This window comes from Pan troglodytes, chromosome 16 (assembly GCF_028858775.2).
Source record: "Pan troglodytes isolate AG18354 chromosome 16, NHGRI_mPanTro3-v2.0_pri, whole genome shotgun sequence".
Lineage (NCBI taxonomy): Eukaryota > Metazoa > Chordata > Mammalia > Primates > Hominidae > Pan > Pan troglodytes.
In genome coordinates this window covers 39816172-39836011 of record NC_072414.2, presented here as the reverse complement: position 1 = coordinate 39836011, position 19840 = coordinate 39816172, and the positions used below count along the sequence as shown (strand labels likewise).

Below are 19840 nucleotides of genomic sequence, written 5' to 3'. Positions count from 1 at the left end.
GGTATGAATAGGGATGTTCACACTCAGGCCTGTGACCACAGACAAAGTAGCCAGCCCACCATCCCTAGATGATTTTGCAGTCTTTGCACACCAGTGTGGCCATAGGCTTGTTTTCTCCTGGACGGAGCCTGCAGATCCTATGAGCAAGTAGGAAAATCTAATGTGAAAATATATGCCTTGCATAGGTTGTAATATCCAAAAAGTTACCACAATGGAAAATGACTAATTAACCTTGTTGATTCTGGAGAGCCAGTACTTCGATCCTATGAGCCAAGACCATGTTAGTTTGCCAGGCAGGTTAGGCTAATCAGAGTTGGCCAGGATATTTTGTGCATACAGACACAGCCTGGATCCCCACAATAAATAGTTTCTTGGCCTGATTTTCGATAAGCACTCCTTGTACATAGGGTTACTTCTGAACTTCCATTGTTGACCTAAGCAGCCTACTACTCTAACCTCTAAAGGATCAGTGCAGCAGGCATCCAGCCTTGCAAGCTCGCAGTCATAAACATTTTTCTGAGCTCACATAAGCCCATCCCAGAAACACCTACATGCATTTCATAAAAGGACATAAAGGATCAATGAGTTGAATTTTGGCAAACCTAAGCTTTTATACTTTAACTATTTTCTCTAAACTCTGTCTCAGCTTTCTTCGTTCATCTATGACAATTCTTCATCTATCATCAGATTTCTCATTATTGATCCCCACTCCACTCCTGCCATTCAAACAAGTTGGTTACTTTCTCTGTATTTGCTCAGTCAACTTCTTTTTTCTTATCTAAATTTGTCTCCCTCTAGCTCTTGTGGCTCTGGCTTATTTTTTATATTCTCCATAACTCTTTCCCCAGTAACCTCTAGAAAACACAAATATCTTCCCTTTTTTAATTTGCATCTTAGTAAATATTTATTGAATGTATATTTTATGTCATTATTATGTGCTGTGAAGAATATAAGGGCAAGTTAGGATATTTATCCTCAAAGAGCTTACGGTTTAAAGAAAAACTAGTTAGATAGACAAGTATACCCTGAGGAAAAGGTGACTAACAGTGACTAGAGGGATGAGACCACAAAAGAAATTGCATTTGAACAGAGCTTTAGTGAATGTGAATTATCTTTGATTTCTGATTGTGTTTAGCACTTGCTATATCTTGTACTATGGCATGTAATTATACCTAATGTGACTGTCCTTTAAAACATATAATTTATTTCATGCCCAATTTTGTCAACTGTGGGTGGGATTGGTCTCCCTGGAAGAGACTAAACTCCTTTAGTGCAAGCCATGTCATCTTTTTTTCTTGTATTCCTCAGGCATATGTCCTGTGCTCCACTAGTCCTAGCTGGATCGTGGACATATTACCATCATTACAAATATCAATAGTTTGTGATTACTTCAAACAATCTGAAGTTGAAGGACCCCAGATATCCTTCAAAACAGGGTATGTTGTTCAGAATTATAATAGTCAATGTGATGCATTTCAAAATACTGCTGTCCTTCTTAAAGCTACTGTACCACTAGAGTCTGCCTAATGCCTCCAAAGGATCCTTTATAGAGGCCTCATTAGAAACATTGAGATCTTGGAACCTAAATTTAGAACTAAAGTAATCTGATGTTGGTGGCCACATATCAACCTCTTCTAGAGCACAGTTAACTCTGCCATATGGTCTAGCGTAATCAAAGGGGAGGAGCCTTCACACCAAGCCGATAGAGCCCACATGGGAAATGTTGGCCTTTCATTTCTCTTTTTCCCCCATGAACTTGGTATTTCAATAATACTTGTACTGTTACCCGGTGGAGGTTCATGGCCTCAGGAAACTTTGGCTCTTGACTGATGATTTTCCCCAGGAGTTTTTACAGCCAATCTTCTTCCTTGTTGGAATTGCTGGGAAGTAGGGATTACCATTTGTGAGCAACCCAAAACATGAGGCAGTGACTTCACATTTGGGGTGTCAGGGTTACCCATTAGTTTCCTGCTGGAAGCAGTATTCTTCTCAGGTGATTCCGTTCCTCTGTCACCTCCCTCAAACTTTAGAAGTCAGCAAAGCCAGAATATTGGTTTATCAGACATCAACATGTGCTTATTCCTCCTGCCTCTCCTGCTTACCCAAGAAGACAGAATCGAGGGCTAGCCACTTGAATGTCTCTATGTGTCATTGCTTTCAAGATTTCAGCTATCACTGTCATGCAGCAATACCTTTTGGATCAGAAAAGCCTCACTGTCTAAGGACCTGATTTTCTGGACTGCTAGCTTGTGTTCAAGGATGTTAGTTTCCCAAGCATGGCACTTAGCAGTTTTAGGAAACGCTGATACCACTGTAGCAATTTTCCCCAATTTGTTCCTGACAAAGAAGTCTCTTCAAAATTGAGTTGGCTTCTTTTCTTTTATTCGAAAATGCTGGTAAACACAATTAGCCTCATTAACCTCAGTTTCTGTTTCATAACCGAAAATTAGCCTACAATCACTGGTTTGCTGGAAAGCACAGTTGTAATTAGTCTTTAACTGACTGATATGAAAAATCTGTCTCTTCTTTAATTTCTCTGACATCTCAGTGAATATGAAAACATGTCTGAACTCTCCCACATTGGCACTGGGGACACGAGTAAAAATAAATCAGGGATTTAAATCAAGGATCTCAAGCTGAGACATGAAAACCGATATTCTTGTATGTAGAAATTGGAGACAAGGGGGCATTTGTTGGGGAGGTGATAAGCAGAAGGTAGAAACTATGAAGTCTGTTCTCAACACCATTTCTAACATGTCCAAAGGAGGTTACTGGGACACTGACATCTACAGGCAAAGTTAAATGATTGTAAAAAAAACACTGGGAAAAAAGTACTTGCTCTCTTGGCACAGGTGAAAAATCACTATCTCAGCCCTTGAAATCAATTTTGTTGACCCGCTTTAACAACAATGACTTTTTTTGTGAGCAAGATAAGAAAGTCACATTTCCTGAGCAATCTTGACACTTGCGTTGTTCTCAGGCTAGCACTTAAAGTTGGGACTTTTAGTTCTTGTGACCAGAAAAGCTGAGATCATGAGTTCAATCAAGAAATTCTATGGTCATCATTCTTCCAGTGGCTGGTACCCTGAGAGAAAATGTCCAGTGCAGGAAAGATGAGGATGTTCATTTCCTTTAGCTCAACTGATAATCTGCTAAGACAAAGGGAAAGCAATGTGAAGTAATTCAACTAGGTGTTTGGGTCTGAGTTTAACAGAGTGTGGCCTGGGGAGCCAGGCTGTGACTGGCATCCATATGGTGAAGTTCATAAATCTGGGTTAGTCACTGAGTAGTCTTAGTCCATTCAGGCTGCCATAATAGAATATCATAGACTGGGGAGCTTATAAACAACGTACATTCATTTCTCACAGTAATGGAGGCTGGGAAGTCTAAGATCAAGGCAGATTTGGTGTCTAGGGAGGGCCTGCTTCTTGGTTCCTAGATGGCAGTCTTCTTGCTCAGTCCTTGCTCAAACGTGGTGGAAGGGGTGAGGGAGCTCTCTGGGATCCCTTTTATAAGAGCACTACCCCCAATTATGAGGGCCCTGCCTTCTTGCTCCAACCACCTTTACAAAGGCCCCACCTCCTACTACTGTCACCTTGGGCTTAGGATTTCAACCCGTGAATTTTGGGGAGATGCAAGCATTCAACCTATAGCACTGAGGTGGCTAATTAAGCATATACACTGAAGTGTGCCCTTTCATACCGTTTGCTCTTAGAATGGCATAATAGATGAATATCTCAAGTATTAGAGTCCTTAACACAGACATAATTCCTTTCTTTGCCACTTCACCCCCTCCCACACTGCTTTGTTCTAACTCTCACTAAAAGATTTTAATTTCCAAGTTGTTTCTCTATAGACTTGGATGGTGCCCCCTGGCATGCACCCCCTCAAGGCCTCTGAACTGCCTCCCTGTCAGTGTGGACTCCGGTTCAAGGGCTGTGAAATTGAGTCAAGTTGTTCTGTCTCGGTGCCCAAACTGCAAATGAGAAATCTTATAATTCAAATTGAAGTTCTCCTGTGTCACTCCCTGCTCCTTTTATCGAGCCTCATTTAGTGAAATAAAATAGTCACTAAATTAGAAAATAATCCATGGCAGTAAAGTAGCTTTTATTAGGCACCGAAGGCATTGGGTACAAATGAAATAATGAGAGAAGAAATTAATATTACTTCCTCTGTGCTTGTTGGAGAGAGTGGTGTGTGACACTTGACTGAGTGTCACATCTTTCTTATTCTCTTCAGCATTGTTTATATCAGAGGCTCTGTCTATGCAATAGCTAGGTTGGGAATAGCCATGCAGTTGGGCAAGATAACTGGATCTAATTATTCAGAGTCCCCTGATAGAAGTGTCTGATATCTATTTTAAGAGAATTCTGTTTTAGGAATTCCCAGGAATATGCCATTTAGGAACCACTGTATTCCAAAAAATGACACTGAGCCTCTTACTTGGAGAAACATGTTTGTGCTTAGTTGTCCCCACTGTACTCCGCTTTCTCTGTCCTTACAGCCATATGCTTTCTCCATTTTATTTTCTGTTCATTTCAAACAAGCATTGCCTATCCTACACAGAGAAGAAAGAGCTTGGGGGTGGTTATTCTGACAAGACATTCAGGGATAGAGAAGCTCTTTTCCCCTGGCATTCATTTCTTGTGTGTTTCTTTTGAGTAATTAAACACAGAAAGGTCACCTAGTATCCTGGCAATAACAGGAAATGGGAGGGGGGAACATAAAGTAAAAGCAAACAATCAATATGAGGAAGTCAACACTATGTTTTTGTTTTTCTTCCAGTTTCTTTAAAAATGGATTAGCTATGTATTGATTATTCATATGCCACCTACTTCCCCAAAGATTTTTGAGGCAGTCCAACTTGATAGCACCTCAGTAACACCTGCAAGTTCCTAGATTTAATTTCTTGGTAGAACAACAACAAGCTGATACAAAAATCTGATTTGAGTGCTTCTAAATTTCAGTGAAATAAAACATTTGTCTCAGCTAAAACACCTGTATTCACTCGTCCCAGTTCTCTGTTCCACCATCCAATCATGTTATTTTCATTTCAAGAAAGTATTTCCTTTCTTGCCCTGCTCAGATGCATGTGTTAAAACAGCAGCAATTACAAGATTTGACTCTTTCCATTTCTTGCACCTTATTGGCCCAGCCCAGTGAGGAGTGCAATCTGTATCTCCATAGCTCCGGCATTTAGGGGGCCCAATGTCAGAACGAACCCTCTTTCAATAGAGCAGCTTATCTAGAGAATGACCACTCTCTGGATCAGTTCTTCTACTTGATATCATGATAGGAGTCATTTTGAAATTCTGAACTCTTTTCATTAAACTGGGTTGTTGCCATTCTGTGAAAATACTTTCAGCTTTCTCACTCCATGGTATTATTGATGCTATTCCTTTGGCCTGGACATCTATTTAAACTCCCTGATACAATCCTCCTCATTCTTCATGGCTTTGCTGAAAGACACTTGTCTCATCAAGCCTTGGGTATCGGTTATCAATTGTCACAATAAAGCTGCATAACAAATAACCGAGTTTTAGTAACATACAGCAATGAACATTTTTTTTTTTTTTTTTTTTTTGCCTACAAGGTAACTGCATGGTTCTTATGGTCTCAGTTGGGTTCACCCATGGATCTGAAGACAGCTGTGTGATGGTAGGAAGGTCTCCTGATCTTGGCTTGGCTGTCTCACATGCAAGGGGTTGGTTGGCTGTGAGGTGGCCTAGGATGGCCTTAGCTGGGACAACTATGCTTTCTTTTACATGACCTCTCATCCTCTGGCAGGTTAATTTAGGATTGGTCTCATGGTGGAGACAGGTTTGTGAAAGAAAGAGGAAATGGCAAGGCCATTTCCTTGAGGCTTAGGCTGACAGCTGGCACACCATCACTTCTGCTGCATTCTGTGGCCCAAAGCAAGTCACAAAGCCAACTCAAGGCTTAGGGAACTTGACTCTATCCCTCTGTGAGAGAAACTGCAAAGTTACATCACAAAGGGTGTGGAGAAAAGAATAAAAACTTGGAAAAATTCTTGCAATCATTCTACCACAACTTGTATGATTACCTGTCTGGAGTAGTTTTCCACTGTGTTTTATTTTTACTTTTTTTGAAAGAAATTTAAAAATAGGATATCATTTGGGCACTTCTTTTATCTCCATCTATGACTCTTAAAATCAGAGGCTGTGATTCATTTATTGTTTGGTCCTCAAGTTGCTTAATGCAGTAAAACAGGCATATGTCAGATTAGAAACATTCTAAAAATAAGGCAAAATAGAAAACATAAGCACATAGAATTTTAAATCTGGAGTAACTTCAAAAGTTTATGTAGCACATTACCCTGTGTTGCAGTAAGTAAGCCACCCAAAATGAAAGGCCAACAAAAAAAAATTACCTCAAAATGCAAAGAAGGTCCTTCTCTAATCAATGCTGATTGCAAAGCAAACACTATTCATGCACCCTAACACTCGAACTTTTAATTTTTAAATTTCTTAGCAGACAGAGAAAAGCCAGTTTCCTCCCTTCATCTTAGCCTTCACTGTCTGCCTTCCTCTTCTCACTGTGATTCAGCTACACATTTCTTCGGTGACAATGACATCTGCTCAGCGTTCAAAGATTGGAACAGTGCCTGAGCACCAAGAATAGTGCTTTGCTCAGTAACTGCTTGTTAAGAACAGAGATACAGGAGGGAATTCCTTCTACCTTAGTGTCTCGTGATCCTGTCTAATAAATGATTTTCCTGGAGGGCCACCATGGGATCCTGCAGAGGATTTTGGCTTCTCTGACATCTTTTCTCATCTCCTTTCCATCCATGGCTCCCCAAGGAGTCAGTCCACCTCAGAACTTCAGAACAGGCTGAGGCCCCATCTGCTCAGCAGCTTCCATCCAGCCTTTTGGCCGGAGCTATATTTTAGGACAACAAAGCCAGTCCAGTCTAAGGAGCGAATTCCGCTCTGAAAGAGGAAGGGAAGATTGGGTTTTGTATTGATTCATTCATGTTGAGGGCTCTCCACTTTAGTGAATGAAATTCAATTAATATTTTCGGTTTTTAAATGAAACTTGTTCTCACAGTGGTTTTTCTTGTCACCATTTATTTGAGTCCTGTGTTTCTAGGACTTTTGCAATCAGTATATGCCCACATGGTTCTCCAGATTTGGTTTAATTCCCCTGTCAAATCACCGAGAAAGAAGAGGCTGATTTTTTTTTTCACTCGGAAAACAGTTTTTAAGGAAAGACATATTTAGCCTGTAATCCTGTGCCTTTTATTGTTAGTTACAGTCTAGTATGTTCTTAACCTCAGATTATAATACAACGTATCTTTCAGATTCATCCTGATTCATTTTCTTTGAACCATTCGTTTATCATGCTACGACGATGGCTTTGTGACTTTAGGACAATCTGATCTCTAGTTCCTTGTAGTCATTTAACCTCAATTTCCAGTGTTTCCCCATCAACAGAGGTAGTCTAACTGATAGCCCTGTCAGCCTTCTTGCTTCTCAGGATGGTCAACTCTCCTCTATGACTGTCAACATTCTGTCTTTCCTGAATTTGAGCCTTCCTTGAAAGTCTTTTTTTATCAGAAGGGCATAGCTTTCTATTTTGCCTTTACAAAAAGGAAAAAAAATCTTTCTCTACAAAATCATTTATTTTCTTCTCTGTAGTCAGAGTCTATTTGAAAATTCATAAGGTACTCTCTTAAGAGTGGCTAGAAATGGGTATGAGACCTACAGATTTATAGCCTGCTTCAGCAAGACAGATTGGGTTTCACATAATCCTTTTGAATAAAAGAGATCAAACCCCAACTCTACTTCAGGCAAAACGGAGAGGGACAGTTGGATGCAGGGACCTGATCATCATCAGGTATCTCCCCCTCCCAGATAAATGTAAATACATAGAATAGGCTGAACTCAGTACAGATGAAGCAGGAAGAAGCTTTATTCTTCTTCATCACTCTCTTGCAAACCCACTCTGTTGACAGTTATCCCCTCTGGTCAAATCTTCTGCAGGATCCAGAGCTTTTGCAATTCCTTTCAGGTAATAAAATGTCCAGCTCAGCCTAATAATAAAACTCTAAACTTTCATCCAAATTAAAATGTTTCCCCATCTCCAGCTGAAATGTGTAGAAGGGCAGGGAGGGCATGCAGTTCTTTTTGTCTTCCTCTTCCCCCTCCTCCCCCTTGATAGGACTGAGCCCAAGGAGTAAAGAGTGTAACAGGGAAAAGTGCACCATGCCCTTGGTACCTGGGGTTTGTATTTTCTGAGTGTGGTCAATGCGAATGTACTGGTTCTTTGCTTGTAGGACATGTCTGCGGTTTCCTCAGGTACTTTGCCCATCAGGCCTCTGACTGCAACTCCCTGAAGTGCTGTCTCCCACTGGACAGCACCCCATTAACACAAGGCTTTCAGGAGTCCAGGCCGCACAGTCCACTCCTGAGCAGAGACAGGAAGTGGGGCAAGGAGTTGGTGGAGCCAGGGGCACATGGCACGTGGTCTAACCCTTTCCTCACTTTCAGACCATGCTCCTGGAACCCAACCTCCTGCCCAGTGTCCCTGAACCTGCTTCTAAGGCTTGAGCAAGCCTCTCCCTGTGTCCCTCCTCCCGAAGGCAGATTGCTTCTGGTGTCCATTCTCCTGATCCAGCCGGTGGCTGTTTGTGGGCATGGAATGGAGCTTGGACATGCAGTGGGGGTAGCTACAAGTGTGCCTACAAGGCTGTCATAATGAGGGAGGGAATCGGGTCGGGGAGGAGAGGAGAAGAACTACATGATCCTTCATCATGGCCAAGAGACCAAAAATGAAGAGCTTGGGCTCTCTGCACATCCCTTTCTAGTAATAGGATTCAGTGATGACTGAAGATTCTAAATGCAAACCTAGACTTCAAGATACTGATGAAGGCATGTTTGCCAAGATAAGGGGATGGAACCCATTTTACTTGTGTTCATTAGCTTGATGTATAAATGTTATTTTTTTATTTTTTATTTTTATAGAGATGAGATCTCACCATATTGCCCAGGCTGGTCTTGAACTCCTGGGCTCAGGCAATCTTCCTGCCTTGGCCTCCCAAAGTGCTGGGATTACAGGCATGAGCCACTGTGTCAGGCCCGATTTTTAATGTTTAGAGTTATATACTGTGGGCCTCACAGCCTCAAAATTGTTAGGGGCAGGTAGCATACAGAGCCTGTCTGTTGGGTTATGTCGCCCTACAGTATTTATCTGTATAGTTCCTGCAAGATGACCTAGTCTGGCTCCTTTCTCTAGAGTCCTTATCTGGCCCACAAGAAACACTCATTTGCCCACCTTTGGTGGAGACACATCCATCTTCTATGCAGGCCTCTTCTCTCTTTCTTCTGCCCCCTTAGGCTGATGGAGCCACAGTTTCTTGCATTCAGATTTTTTTAGGTGTAGATTAGGTGCCATCCTCTTCATCTCTCAGATTCCAGAGGACATATATCAAACTTTCTGAGTGGGTCCTTTCAAGTCCTTCTCACTTCGCTGAAAAAGAGGGGGATGCACCTCTGTCCTCAGAGGGGAGGTTATGAGGGAATATATGGCATATAAACTGTCTCTCAAAATATATGCACTAGCACTTTTATAGCTTCATTGAAGCATAATTGATGTATGAAACAACTGCACATACTTAAGATGTATAATTTGATGGATTTATCATACACAAACACGCATGACTAAAACTACAATCATGATAATGACATATCCATTACCCCAAAGGTCTTCTCATGCCACTCTGTGCTCCATGCCTCCCTGACCCCTGTCCTCAGGCAACCACTGATCTGCTTCCTCACTTTATGTTTCCTAGATTTTGGTGTAAATGGAATCAGTCTGGTTTGGTTTTCTGTTTTGGGGGGGTGGGAGGGTTGGCTTCTCTTCTTTCATTTAGAATAATTATTTTGAGATTCATCCAGGTTATTGTGTGTTTGAAAAGTTTGTCCCTTTCTACTGCTGAGTAGTATTCCATTGTATGAGTGTACCATACTTACATTTAGGTTGCTTCCAGGTTGGGGTTATTACATAAAAAGCTGCTATCAGAATTCACATACAAGTCTTTGTGTGAACATATGCTTTCATTTCTTCTGGATCAATACCTACAGATGGAATGGTTGGGTTGTATGATGCCTATATAGTTAACATCTTAAGAAATTGCTGAACTGTTTTCCAAAGTGGTCGTGCTGTTTCACATCCCTTCCAGCAGTGTTTAGGAGTCCGAGATGCTGCACATCCTCACCAGCACTTTAACTTGAGTTGCTCTAGTGAGTGTGTAGTGGTGGCACATTGAGGCACTACAACTTTTGGAACCCTCAATGCATTATTTGCCTTCTTCCCTATACAACTTATATTTGGCAAAGCATTTTTTAAATCTCCTGAGCTGAGGAGCTCAATAAAATGGGGTTGGAGGAGGGTCTCTGACATCTGTTTTATTAAAATTGAGCCTTGGGGTCTCTAGTGAAACTTAGAGAAATAGGGGAAGTAACCCCTCACATCCTACTGACCTTGCTGAGAATGTACAATGTAATACACCTGCATGGGCATATGGATTCATTCACCCATACCAGCTGATAAGGTTTGGCTCTGTGTCCCCACCCAAACCTCATCTCGAATTGTAATCCCCATAATTCCCATGTGTTGAGGGAGGGACCTGATGGGAGGTAATTGGATTATGGGGGTGGTTTCCCTCATGCTGTTCTTGTGATAGTGAGTTCTCATGAGATCTGATGGTTTTATGTGTTTGACAGTTCCTCCTTTACATGTTCTCTTTCTCTTGCTTGCTGCCATGTAAGACATGCCTGCTTCCCCTTCTGCCATGATTGTAAGCTTCCTGGGGCCTCCCTAGCCATATGGAACTCTGAGTCAATTAAACCTCTTTCCTTTGTAAATTACCCAGTCTCAGGTAGTTCCTTATAGCAGTGTGAAAATGAACTAATACACCAGCTTTCTCTGCCAAACTGGAACCCTGATTATCACCAGCAACTATTCTCATTTTCCCAGATTCTCCAACAAGAAGAGGCTTTATTCCCTTAGCTCTAATCTGAAAACATTCAAGGCAGGACTGTGATTGCCCTTGTTTAGGTCACATTCCCATCCTTGATGTCTTAGTTTGGTTCTCCCCCAAAGCAGATTATGATATAAGGGTTTGAATGCAGGTCGTTAATTTGGGATCCTGGTCCCAGGGAGCACTGTGAAGCAGTGGAGCAGTGAGGCAGGAAGAAGATCAGTACATAATTTGGTAACGACAGTGGCATCCACAGCTCAACCATGCTGAGGACCCTCTGAGTTTGTGAGAAGTACATCTCAGAATTGCCCCCAGCAGAGGGTGTGGACACTAGGCTATTAAGCCATCATCTTCCGTTCTTGCTGGTTGGAAGTTCCTTCCAGGGACACTACCTCTCAAGCATTCTGCTGCCTGAGCACTCTGGCTGGACTTGTTCTCCAGCCAGACTCTTGCTTAGGCAGGGGCTACAGTGGGCAGTCAGCGTGAAGGGCAACTGTCTGCAGGAGTCTTTGGGGTAGACTGAGCAGTTGCGGGTGGGCGACCACTAGTGCTGCTACATCTGGATATCCTGGTAATATGACTTCCAACCTAAGCTAGGACCAGGAGGGGGAAAGAGACCAGGGAAATGCATTTCACAGAAGAATGTGTAGGAGTTGTTCTAGGTACATTCATTGGCATCTGCTAGGAGTTTTACAGAAACAATTTATGGTGGTAAATTGCTGACTAAAATCTTTGCAAGTTTGTTTCAAAATGTTTTAAAATGAAATCCTAAAAGGTAGCCTTAATGTAACTTTTTACTCCATAATTATTTATTCCTGGTACTCTCCCAGAGATCTCACCTAATAATAGAGACTCTTCCCTTTTTTCATTGTTTGCCTTTATCTTTTGGGGAAAACTTTCACCCTTCAGATAGTGAAAAAACTTATTGAGCAACTGCTGTGTGACTGGCTCTTGTATCAGGTACTAAGGATGCTAAGATGAATGCCCTCAGGCTGTGGAGGTAAATTCTGTGTGTCTTCCCACCAGTCGGATCAGAAGACCGAGGTTCCCGACTAAGAATGTCACATGAGGCTTTCCCTCTTTCTTCTTACTTCCTCTGATTCCAGAATGATGTTTTGAGCACAGCATGTTCACCTCTTTACAGAGTAAGAACAGCTTCTTGTCTTTAGGGTGCAATTTTAAAGAGAAATGTCGCTACTTTTTCTCTGCCAATTTTGAACACTAGACTATGGTTTCTCCAAATTTGATGCTTTATCACATTCCAGGTAGTATAATCTTTTTATTATCAACGTGTGCACTCCCTTGCTTTTCCTAGCTGTGCCTTTTTTTTCTTCCTGGAATTTATATTTCTGTCTCCCATCTGCCAGCCTTTCCCATAAACTCTCAGGCACAGAATTTATTTCAATTTTCTGTAATCTCACTTTCTAACACCAATAAATAATCCACCTATCTCTGTGAGGCCCTGCTGACCTTTTGCTTCTTATCAACTTGATATATTTTTACTTTCTGTCTTTCGTTTTTACATATTTTCACTTTGGTTCTCTGATCTGGCCTCCTTTCCCCCAGTTTTGCACCCTGGCTATCTGGTGGTGGCTTCTCAGCCCCTACCTTGTACTTCTTTTCCTTTGCAGGGATCCCCAGCTGCAAGCTCTTTCACTACCGTCTGACGTGTCCTCTGTGCTGCTGCTTTTCTCATCAGGGCTGCTGTCTGCTTAGCGGCTTGGGTTGAAGCTTCTCTTGGACCCTGGTTCGTTCGCCTGCTGTGCCCTTCTCCTCTTGCTTCCCTGGCCTGTACTCACTGAATTCCCTTCTTTTATCTGACTCTTCCAAATGGGGAATTTGCAGAAATTGGAAAGCATCTTTACCCAGCCAGCACCACCATTAGTGCCCATCACCCACTTATTGCAATGGAACACTGGAAGTTCACAAGAGGGTTGATTTTGTTGGGTGACACTGTGAGAAATGCTGATGATGCCTTAAGGCCTCTCTTCTGGCACAGGGTCCTCCTCAGCTCCACTGGACCCTCCCTCCTCTAGTGCCTGCTGTGAACCTATTGTGCTGTGCTAATAGATTTGTTTAATATTTTATTTTGACAGTTCCAAATTACAGAGAAGTTGCAAGAAGAGTACAAAAACCTCCCATATGCTCTTCCTCCTTAGTTTTCCCTGACCTCCATGACCCTGACATTTTTGAAGATTGTAGACTAGTCATTTTGTTGAATGTTCTTCAATTTAAGTTTTCCAAAGTTTCCTCATGATTAGACATCAATGATATATTTTATGGAGGGAATACCACGAATGCTGTGTTCTTTGCAATGCATTCTCTCAAGTGGCACACAATGTCTGTCATGTTACTGACGGTGTTAACATTGATCACTTGGTTGAAATGGTGCCTGCCAGATTTCTTCACTGTAAAATTATTCTTTCTTTGTTATTAATAAATATAATATGGGTTGTACTTTGACACAATGTAAAATCCCATTCCTGATTTAGCTTTTACCCACGATTCTTTGTTTTTTTTTTTCTATTTCCCAGCCAAGGTTTTTTATTTTTTTTTAAGTTCTGGGGTATGTGTGCAGGATGTGCAGGTTTGTTACATGGGTAAACATTTGCCATGGTGGTTTCTTGCACCTGTCAACCCATCAGCTAAGTATTAAGCCCAGCACGCATTAGCTATTTTTCCTGATGTTCTCCCTTTCCCCGCCCCTTCCCAACAGGCCCCAGTATGTGTTGTTCCTCTCCTTATGTCCATGTGTTCTCATTGTTCAGGCCCCACTTATGAGTGAGAACATGAAGTATTTGGTTTCCTTTCCTGTATTAGTTTCCTGAGGATAATAGCTTCCAGCTCCATCCATGTCCCTGAAAAGGACATGATAATTGTTTCTTTTTATGGCTGCATAATATCCCATGGTGTGTATGCACCACATTTTCTTTATCCAGTCTACCATTGATGGGCATTTGGGTGGATTCCATGTCTTTGCTATTGTGAAGAGTGCTGCAATGAACATACATGCTCATGAATCTTTATAACAGAATGATTTATATTCCTTTGGGCATATGCCTAGTAATGTGATTGCTGGGTCAAATGGTATTTCTGCTCCTAGGTCTTTGAGGAATCACCAGACTGTCTTCCACAATGGTTGAACAAATTTACATTCCCACCAATAGTGTAAAGGCATTTCTATCTCTCCACAGCCTCGCCAGCATTTGTGATTTCTTGACTTTTTAATAATCACCATTCTGACCGGTGTGACATGGTATCTCATTGTGGTTTCGATTTGTGTTTCTCTAATGATCAGTGATGTTGAGCTTCTTTCATATGTTTGTTGGCTGTACAAGTGTCTTCCTTGGAGAAGTGTCTGCTGATGTCCTTTGCCCCTTTTTAATGGGGTTGTTTTTTTTCTTGTAAATTTGTTTAAGTTCTTTGTAAACTCTAAATATTAGACCTTTGTCAGATGGATAAGTTGCAAAAATTTTCTCCCATTCTGTAGGTTGTCTGTTTGTTCTGATGATAGTTTCTTTTGCTCTGCAGAAGCTGTTTAGTTTAATTAGACCCCATTTGTCAATTTTTGCTTTTGTTGCCATTGTTTTTGATGTTGTTTTCATGGAATCTTTGCCTGTGCCTATGTCCTGAATGGTACTGCCTATTTTCTTCTAAGGTTTTTATAGTTCTGAGTTTTACATTTAAGTCTTTAATCCATCTTGAGTTAATGTTTGTATAAGGTATAAGGAATTGGTCCAGTTTCAATTTTCTGCACATTGTTAGACAGTTCTCTCAGCACCATTTACTAAATAGGGAATGTTTTCCCCATTGCTTGTTTTTGTCAGGTTTGTCAAAGATCAGATGGTTATAGATGTGAGGGCTTATTTCTGAGTTGTCTGTTCTGTTCCATTTGTCTGTTTCTGTAACCAATACCATGCTGTTTTGGTGACTGTAGCCTTGTAGTGTAGTTTGAAGTCATTAACCACATGTTTTTGCACCCATCAATATGTTTCTTGTCCAAATCAATGATTATTGTGATGGTTGCTAAATGGTTGTTTTCCAATACTGTCATTCCTTCTACATTTATTAGTTGGCTTCCCATCATAAGGAAGAATTTTCCCTTTTCACTGAAGAATTTATTCTTTCCTTTATTTATATCAGTCTAGACTCTTGGCTTTCTAGTTAATTCAATGGGTTATAAACAATTCTTATTACTTATTTTGATGCTCAAGTTGCCCAAGTTTGGCCAATAAAAGACCCTATGTATGTGAACTCTGGGCATTTCCTCATCATTCTTTGACCATTTCCTTACTTTCTGTCCCAAAAAGGTGTTCCAGACTCACTTTCAGACACATCCTGTTCTTCCCCTGACACCGGAGGATCAATCATATGTGTGTGTGTGTGTGTGTGTGTATCTATGTAGATAATATTCATTCTATATTTTTCAACTACATTGAAAATCATGAATTCTCACTGCTACTTCCAATTACAATCCAATACCACAGGGTCTATTTTAACTTTTCTCCTTTTCATATTTGTGCTTCTCTTCCTTGACAGTGAGAAAGCTGTAACCCAGTGTTCCCAATACCTCAGTCTCCTGGTATGTAATCAATCTCTTGACCCCACCCGGCTGCCCCCCTTGCTTGCAAGCTCAACCCCTACTTGAGCCTGCTTACTTCAGATCACCTACATATTTGGGTCTGCCTTAATGGCTTTTTGGTACAGGAAGGAAGGAAACCAATTTACATTTTTTAAAGAAGAGAAGAGGAAGAGAAAGCAAAAAAGTAGTGCTTAGGAGATTTTTTCCAAACCACATTTGCTATTTCCATCTCTTTTTGAGTTTACACAATTACTTCTGTATCACTTATAAAGTTATTCTAGACAATTAAAACATATATTTTTGACTATTCTGCTCTGATATTTTTATTTTTTGTACAGTATATGGACTGTTTATGCAAGTAGTCACTACTCAATTATCTTTGGATGTGAATAGATATATCAGATACACATTTTAGTGCTTTGAAGAAAATAAATTCTGTTTTGATCAAAATGGGTTAGGTTAGACTTTACAAACATCCCTGAAATCTCAGTGTCTTAACCCAATGGAGCTTATTTTCTGTTCATTCTATATTATTGCCCAAAGCAGGTGAATAGATGGGGTTCTCAGAGGCCTGGGCTTATGGAGGCTTCATTCTAGATGTGCTCCCATGATGACCATAGTTGTAGAAAGAGACTGTCACTAATTGTATGCCAGCTTTTAAAGTTTCTACTGGGAAGTAAAAGACATTATTTGTGCTGATATTTCATTGGCCAAGGCAAGTCACATGACCACACTTCCCAGGAAGTGGAAAAGTGTATTCCTACTATGTGTCTTGAAGAGGAAGCTCTGAAGCAGTTGGAGAAGAGTACTGACTCCCAGAGTGCTTTGGCAAGGGACACCAAGGCTCGAATTTGGCTCTCACTTATAGTACTAGTCTTATCTTGTAACATTTCTATTTCTTTCTCTGCAAGACAGGAAAAGCTAGCTCATGAGATTATAAAGAAAAAACAGTACAAGTGTTTCATAAAATGCAAAATACTATAGGAAGATGAGAGCATCATGACTATCATTTCTAATAGTCATGTCACCAAATGGCAGATAAACTTCCTGGGAGCTGTGTTCATTTCCCCAGTGGATTCCATATTCCAAGTGGTGATAAAGATAATTTTTTCCAGTTATAATAGTAATGGATGCTCAATGTTGATAATTTTCCCAATACAAAAAATATATATATAAATAAGAAAATACAAAGATCCATTATCCTAAAATAGAACAATATTTACCTTTTGATATACATACTTGGCAGTTGTTTTCTATGTATAATTTAAGTAGCTGAAATTATATGTAATATTTTTCTAAATTTTTACTTAACCTTCAACTTTTAATGTCTTCTTATATAATTGCAAATTCTTTTTAATATTATTTTTAAAGGCCACATAATATTTTATAACCAATTAACCATTTACCTATCATTGGCCACTTATGTTGTTTCCATATACGTGATATTCATGATTGTTTTACTCTGCTTACAAAGAGAGAAGAATGCCTTGCGTCTACACTGTACCAGTCCTGGACCTCAGATTCATTTCTTTCCTTCCTCTGCTCTTCTCCACATTATAGTAATCAGGGTCAGTTGGCTTCTGGCTGAATTCACCTAGTGGAAGACACTAACAGGAAAATTGCAGAATGGGGAAATGAGGAAGTCCAGAAGTCCATTTCTCCCCTCCCACTCTGCCGTGGATGGTTTCTTTGGCAGTAGCTATGCCTCCCTCTTGGTTACATCCCTCACCAGACAGGCCCTTCATGGTTCCAGAACCCCACCTCCCAGTAAAACCCAAACCTTTGGTTCCAGTAACACCCCCTGCTCTTTTTGTCCCTCTAGCTTAGGCATGATAGTGGCTTCCTGCTGTTGCTAATCTCTGGGTTTCTAATCATCTTCTGGTTGGTGCTCAGCTCCTTTATCACTTGGGTTACCACCTCCCTGCATTAAATTCTGTCTGTTGGAAATGCTTGAAGAAGTTGATGTTTTCCTGGCTAGACTTTCATTTATTCTCACATTGGGCCACTGCAGCTTCTATCAGCATTTTCTTTCTCCTCAAGTCAACATGAGCTTGCATTTATCAGAGAAACTTAGTTCATGAAACAGAACCCCATTAAAACTTTTGAAACAAAAATGTAAAAAAGATACAGTCATTAAAAAGATAAAAGAGCAGCATGTATTACCAATAGGCAAGAAGTACGACTAGGAATCATGAGAGAGTTAGACTAGAAAGTTCCTCCCCTTCATCTTTTCTTTCTGCAGAAGAGAGTAAATACGACAGAAAGCAGTACCCTCAGCCCCAGTCCTACATAACTTCCCAAACCCAGTGGCCAAGATGAGCTACCTAGATCTCCATTTTCCTGTTATCAAGCTCTGCTTGTTTCAGGTGTCTAAGCTTCATGTAATCAGCTGTAAACAGGAGTGGGGTGTGGATGAGGTCCAGACCCTGCAGCTGGCTGAGCTGGAGAAGGTGGGGCAGCTTCTCTGAGAAAGAGCACATGGGTGGGGGCACCTTGATGAGCAGGTCCCCTACAAGCCTATTATTTAGGGATCCTAAAAATATATGGACTCCCTGTTTCTAAAAATTTGACACACTAGTGTGAAAGAAATGTCTTAATATAGGACACATAAAACTGTGGGATAAATTATAAAACAACAACAACATCCTTTTAGTTCATGGCTGAGCAGATAGCAGAGTTAGGAAAACCATTGGGGCCTGAAATGAAGAAAAGTTTCCTCTATGAACGGAGGGAAGTGGGGAAACAGGATCAAGGGATGAATATCAAGTATTGGCACTGGGGAAGTTTTATTATACAGTTGTTCCTTGGTATTCCATGAAGGATTCATTCCTTGTGGATACCAAAATGCCCCATACTCAAGTCCCTTATATAAAATGGCACAGTATTTGCATAACCTATGCACATCCTCCCATATACTTTAAATCATCTCTAGATTACCTATAATACCTAATACAATGTAAATGCTATGAAAATAGTTCTTGTAATATTTCTAAATTTGCATTATTTTAAATTTTGTATCGTTATTTTTAATTGTTTTTTAAAATATTTGTAATCTGTGGATTGCAGAATCTGCAGGCAGATGCTGAACCCATGAATACAGAGGGACAACTATGTAAGCTCGTTAGTGAGTATAAGTGGATTCATTTTATTATGATGATTTAAACTAAGTTAAATATAAATATATGTATATATACGCACATATAGTATATTTCATGAAATAACTTTAATATATTTAAACTGGAAATGCTTCTAACTCTGTCTATAATTGGTCAAAGCTTAGTTTTGAAAGAATACACGTTTTTCAAAATGTGTTCCGTGCTCCCTATTTCTGTTATTGCTGCTACAGAGAACCATATGCAGCTGTAAATCTCCAGGCTTTCCCCACTCTAACATGAAAATTTGTTGCAGAATGATTGCTATGAAATGCCTCTTTTTCTTTACTACCATGGTAGAAGATTCCTATAAATTTTCTTATCTTTTTGATGAAAAGAAAGTAATGTATGAGACTCTTCCTTATTACTCAAAGGTGTTTTGAGCCCATGGTCCTTTCTTGTGGCTTAACATCAGCATGTACCTCGCCACAGCAGGGGTGGATGATACATATCCACTTACCTTCTCACTGGCGTTTGTGGTTTAATGTTGATTTCCTACTCCAGGTGAACTTACTAGTAGAAGATACATCCATGGGTCCCAAGGCTTCCCGTGTCGTTCCCTTTCGGTCCCTACTCCGCTCTGTTTGTCTATAGTGTCAGTGTCTATCCTCTTGTCCCAGCCTATGAGGTCCTCCAGTTTCCCATACAGTTTCCTTTTAGCATTTTCAGGTGATAGTTGCCTCTTCATCTTATCAATAATTGGAATATCAGCAGACCCTCTACTCTTAAACTAATTTACCAGGATAGTGGGTTCATCATTTTCAGCGTTGAATTTTTTGGCTTTCACATCACTCTGATCTGCACTTCTCTGTATATGAACCATAGTTGGAAGTCAGATCTGGCTCTGAGGTCAGTCATGGTCACTGTTGCTCCAATTTGGGCAGCCAAGTGTCTCTCAAAACATGGCATCTTTCTAGTGTTCCTGGGAACAACCTTTCCCTAACGGTTTATCTTTGGCCACATGTGTTCATGTAGCATTTGCAGTGGTGTTCTGGAGGGGCTCATAATAGCTAATGAGAGCCCATTGTCAAATATTCAGGAATTTTGTGACCCAGTTTTTAAATCACAGTTTAAAATCAGTCATGGTGGGAGCATGCACACCAT

At 40.6% G+C, this 19840-nt stretch overlaps 1 long non-coding RNA gene across 8 annotated transcripts in view; it reads left to right on the top strand.

The window, feature by feature from the left end:
• LOC104002299 (uncharacterized) overlaps nt 1-19840 on the top strand; it is a 59919-nt gene continuing 40079 nt past the window's right edge. For 7 of the 8 annotated variants that reach the window (XR_008539302.2, XR_001709927.3, XR_008539296.2 and 4 more), the window contains exons 1-3: nt 1-147; nt 1309-1436; nt 18651-18708. This is a non-coding gene — a long non-coding RNA (uncharacterized LOC104002299). The remainder of the gene's footprint in view (nt 148-1308; nt 1437-18650; nt 18709-19840) is intronic. The other variant, XR_001709928.3, reaches the window with a different exon arrangement.